Genomic DNA, 6,000 nt, shown 5'->3' with positions numbered 1-6,000 from the left:
CGTGCTTCGTCGAGGCGGGAAAATACTTCAGGCGAATGCAGCGGGACTCTGTAAAATGTAGATACGGACAGACGGGCGGGCGGATGCGGACGGCGGATGGCGGATGGGGCTTTAAAAAAAAAAAAAAAACAAGAAAAAAGAAAATAGCTAGGATGTTGATACTCTTAAATTTTTTGATTAATTGCCACCTTCTAAGAAATGCTAGCTTTGGCTATTTTTTTTTTTTAATTTGAATTAATTTAAATCTTATTGTCAGTCAAACAGCGAAAACGCTAGAGAATGTTTCTTCTCGTTTTTCAACCAAATCAGTCTGAGTTTGCAGAGGAACTCCGTGCATTAGTACGACACACCATCCGGCAAAACAACACTTTTATATTCATGAACAGTTACGGGATAATCTAGCCTCCCAAAAACGACTGCGTGGGAGGCTAGGGATAATCTGATAAACGGGAAAAGTAATGTATGAGCTCTTGTTAGGCATTATAGATTGGAAATCGTGGTTATTGTTCGAACAGACACATCGATACAAGTTATTAAAGATTATTTTAAGATGTCCAAAGATTTCCCTGCGTAGGATTTGCGAACGTGTCATTTTCCTCCCAGGACATGAAATCTGCACACAAGCGACGTTTCCTTTCGAGTTTTAATTTAGAGCAGAGCATGTCTTGAACAATCGAGACGAATTAAAGATCGCGATTTTTTTTGTGGTCCCTCGCTGAAACGAACATGAACTTCTCGTGCTTGAAAAAATGTCACTTTTTTTCTCTGGGAAAATTTTATGGGTTCCATATTTGGACGTTTGCGGACACGAAAAAGTTACGTTCTGCCAAGATGTCTGATGTAGAGGAACACGAGTTAGAAAAGACAGTATTCCTCGGTTTATTCAGCAGTGGAACACCAATTTCAGGTCCGCTTCTTAAGGAGAAAGCGAAACATTTCTCAGCGCAGTTGAAAGCGGAGTCGACCGATCGCGAAAGCTTCATCAACCGGTTGGTCAGACAAGTTTAAAAGTCTAGTCACAATTAAATTCTATTTACTTTATTTCGTTCCTTTACATTACTGTCTCATTAATATTCATATTTTCGATTATCCGGACTATTTATTCAAGTCCCAACGAGTCCGGATAATCGAGGTTCGACTGTACCAAGTTCACGGAGAAGACGACCCCTGACAACTAGGGACTGAAGGTCGCCGCCGAGGCAACTGGGGAAAACCAGAAACTGACCGAAAAAACCTGTTTTTTCTGTCAGGTAAAAAAACTGAATGTTCAAAAAGGGAAAAACCAAAATCCGCAATGAATATCAAAACCGAAAAGACGCAAAACCCGATCAAAAAAGTCCCCCTATTGTAAGGAAAACTTTGCTTGTGTGCAAATTTAAAGGGAAGAAAATGATACGTTCGCAAATCCTACCCATATAAATCTTTGGACATCTTAATTAAAATAATCTTTTAATAACTTGTATCAATCTGTCTGTTGCCTAACAAGAGCTCGTACAGTACTTTTCCCGTTAATCAGATTATCCCGTAACTGTTCATGAATGTGAATGTGTTGTTTTGCTGGATGGTGTGTCGTACTAATGTACGGAGTTCCACTGCAAACTGATTTGGTTGAAAAACGAGAAGAAACATTCTACGGCGTTGTCGCTTTTTGACTTACAATAAGATATAAATTAATTCAAATTAAAAAAAAATGGCCAAAGCTAGCATTTCTTAGAAGGTGACAATTAACCAATAAATTTAACAGTATCAACATCCTATTTCTTCTTCTTCTTCTTCTTTTTTTTTTTTTTTAAAGCCCCATCCGCCGTCCGCCGTCCGCCATCTGCCATCCTCCGTCCGCATCCACCCGTCCGTATCCTTGTTTTACAGAGTCCCGTATTTTCCCACCTCGACGAAGCACGATGGTGCCATGAACCAAACTTTAAGCTCATACAAAGCCCCGGAGAAAGCCTTTTCGTATACTAGCTCCAGCTTTTCACTGAGGAACGGCTTAGAAGCGAACTAAATCTGAAATTTTAATTTCAGAAGGGCATGTCCATACCTTTTCGTCGGCCATCGTGAGATCTCACATGCTTTTGAAGGCAAATCTGCGGTTAGCGGCTTTCCACAAACTTTCCCGTGTGGGGATACCCTGAGTTAATTTTTAGCGCATGAAATGGAAACACTCAGCGACAGCGAATGAATATCAGCGATAGCGAATAAGTATTAGCGACAGCGAATGTAATTTAGCGACAGCGAATGAAATTTAGCGATAGCAAATGAGTATTAGCGACAGCGAATGTACAATTTAGCGATAGCGAATAAGTATTAGCGACAGCGAATGTAATTTAGCGACAGCGAATGAAATTTAGCGATAGCAAATGAGTATTAGCGACAGCGAATGTACAATTTAGCGATAGCGAATAAGTATTAGCGACAGCGAATGTAATTTAGCGATAGCAAATGAGTATTAGCGACAGCGAATGTACAATTTAGCGATAGCGAATAAGTATTAGCGACAGCGAATGAAATTTAGCGATAGCAAATGAGTATTAGCGACAGCGAATTTACATTTTAGCGATAGCGAATAAGTATTCGCGACAGCGAATGAACAATTTAGCGACAGCGAATGTAATTTAGCGATAGCGAATGTAATTTAGCGACAGCCAATACAACTTAGCGAATATTGAAACATTTGGACGACCATATGCTAGCTTTTGCCGCGTTGATTCGGATACGGCATTCGAACGACACCGAAGCCGTATTCCAATCAATTCCGATGAGCTAGAGACAGTTCAGTCTCTAAAGAAGGATCTGTTGTCATTTCTTGGGCTGAGAGAACTGGCAATAAAATTCGGCCTTGGAGAGTTTGATTTAAAACTTTACCGCATGGCACCGAAGCAGGGAGGAACAAGCGAAAATTTTGCGATAATTACAGATGGTCAGTGGAAAATGGAGCTGCCAAGCTTGCTGGAGGAAACAGGCAGCGAACTAACGCTTCTGAAACAAGGAATGCGCCGGCTGCATGACAGCATGGCTGCGACTAACAAGGAATACCTTGAAGAGGTTGAGTTGTGCACGTTACTCACAACAGTTGTGGAGAACATTGACGCCGTCTCCCTTTTAAACATGAGACGTTCACCGCCTTACAGTCAGGGGCACCCAACGGATCGTTTCGGTAAATTATCTGTTCGGAGGGCCCTTAATCCCCTACAATTTTCTAAAGGGAATTTTCACCACGAACTTTCGTGATATGGGAAATTTAAGGCCTAGTGTTTTCGGATTGATAAAAATGTTGATTCGGGTACCAAAAAAAAGGTCAGCTAAGATTTTCGGAAAGGAAATAACTGACCTAAGGTTTTCGGGAAATGGACAAAAATGCCTTACTAATTTCGAAAAGACTCAAGTTCCCCTAGATCCCCCAAGAATAACCGAACAGATAAAAATATTATAGCGCTGCCTAAAATGAACTTATAGAGCTTTAAAGCCACTCCAGATCGCCTAAAATAACGTTTCAAAGGATAAGAGAGGAAATTGTCGTTGGGTGCCTCTGTACAGTATTCCCAAGACTTTGGAACCATCACAAAGGAGACTTTACAAAAGACCACCATGGCTTTTGAAAGTATAAAATCCATGCAACCGCTTCCGTCAGCAGAGATTAGCGCTGAAACGGAGACTGCCATGAAAGAATTGGTAGAGAAGTATCGTCCAGTAAGACAAAGAACAGTCAGGGGTGAGACTACAAATGACAAAGCAGGGGCTCTACCACCAACGGTGTATACGAAGCCACCAGATTGCAGTAAAGTAAACTTTATGTCAAACGAAGAGAGCAATTCTATCATGGAAGATCCAGAACGACTCAACAGAGATGTTGAAGATGAATCAGTCCTGAGGTGCCATCTAATGATGTTACAGAAGTCACACTTGTAAATGACTGTCTCATTGATGTGGTCGTTGGTGCTGTGCGACCTCCACAAGAGGACGAGTACGATACAGCTTCAGACAACGATATCTCTGACACTGAGGAGGAAATTTCACCTGTCGCAGTTTCAAGGTCTGGCCGACCAATACGCGCCCATTTCCGCCTGGATTCGTAAGGTATGTTCTCAGTAGATTGGCCATGGGATGATTTGCATAAAGGCCAAAGAAACGATTGTTGTTACAAAAATGTAAACATAAAATTAAACATTAACCAGAAACAAGTTTTTACAATACTTTTTCGGTTATCAGGGTACGCTCCTATCTGTCTTACATGACGTTTAAGTTTATTTGGGTCCTCAAGAAATTATTAAAATCTGCAGTTAATTATTAACAGCCATTTAACTGACAACTGACAAATGGCCCAAAATTTAACTGACAACTGACAAATAGCCTAAAATTTAACTGACAACTGACATTTGTACCCCCCCATCCAGACCCTCTTATAGGTGTTAGTGAGGCCTAGAATAAAAAGGCTTTTGTCTTTCGAACAAAACATCAAATTATCAATTTTCATCAATGAAAAGGAACTGGAAAAGAGTCAAAACCTTTCCTGAAAAAGTCCGAAAGATACCTTTTTCAGGCTGGACGTATGTTAAAGTGTTAGCATTTCACTAACTGAAGAACAGAAAATGGTGGGGAAACCTATCATTTAGGTATGTGAAAGGGCCTTCAAAAATATCTTGAACAGAGCCAACGAAAAAAGAAGCAGTACTTTACTCTAGGTATGGGAAAGGGCTGCCATTTTCTATGGAACGAATATGAAAGTGGTAACGGTAAGGGTAAAGTGGTAAAGGGCCGACCATTGCTTCAAAGTCACACCTCGAGGGTGTGAAATGCAAATTTACTCATCTTTCAGTCGTTGCCCGTTGTTGACTCCAGTATCTACTGGTATGAAATAACCATCCCTTAAAACTTTATAAAGAAAATCAAAACATCCGCCACGACACAAGGTGTAAGCTTGTATCAAATTTTGTCCGGTGATTGCTGTCTAGAAGGCTTGTTGGTCCAATCGTTATGTATAATATAACCTAATTATAGCTACTAAGACTACTGATTCGGAGCAAATACAATCCCCGTTCGAGGTCCTCTGACTTATTTCCAATTCTTTATTCCCGATACTGTCTTATACACTGCCACGAAACTCAACTACTTTCAGTTGATTTTCCAAATAAAAACCTGTTTACAACTCCTAGGCTCGGCCAGTTCTAAATGTGTACACTGATGGATATTTAAACGCGAAAATTCTAGAAAATAGGTTCTTAAGGACGGTGCCTACTATTGTTACTGCGCATACGTTCTGCGCATCGCAAGATACTCGGGTTTCCTATGGGTGGTGCCTACTAATACAGGAATATTTTTGCGCGGTTTAAAACTATACGGAGAAAGCAGAACTTGTCAAATGCTTTAGGTATCTCAAAAGAAAATTGGGGGTGACCATGCATTTTTCAGAGATAATTAAGCGTCAATTTAGGAAAAAATCCCATACATTGCTTTATATTTTGGCGCTTTTTAGAGATATTATTGCTTAATTATCTCTGAAAAGTGCGTGGTTACCCCCAATTTTCTTTTTGGATTCCAATAGGCCTTGCTAAGATCTACTTTTCCCGCATTGTCATAAACCGAACAAAAATACTTCGGTATTAGTAGGCACCGTCCTTAATCCAAGCGAGTTTTTATTCTATGTCGTCCGCCTCGTCCGAGGCGTTCGAAGAACGATCAGCGCTAATGCAGGTCAGCTACCATGGCAACTCATAGTATATTTGTGGGAATTCGTTAAACAATAAGATAACAATAGGAATTGAGATTAAATCTATGAAAATAAAACTGAACGGGGCAATTCATTTTCTTGATTTATATAATTTACTTTAGCGGAGCTTCGTGCGCCGAATGCGCGCGCGCGGAGCCTCATGGAAAAGAAAATTTGAAAAGTACACAGGACATGATCAAAGGTGGTGACTGTGCCCCTTTTAGAAAATTAAATTTCTCCGTTAGTATTTCTAACACCATAGAAACAGGCGAAAATGCTGATTTTTTTCTTAG

This window comes from Pavona decussata, unplaced genomic scaffold, assembly GCF_977016875.1.
Source record: "Pavona decussata unplaced genomic scaffold, jaPavDecu1.1 SCAFFOLD_149, whole genome shotgun sequence".
In the NCBI taxonomy this organism is placed as follows: Eukaryota; Metazoa; Cnidaria; class Anthozoa; order Scleractinia; family Agariciidae; genus Pavona; species Pavona decussata.
Note: the sequence above shows the minus strand (reverse complement) of the source record.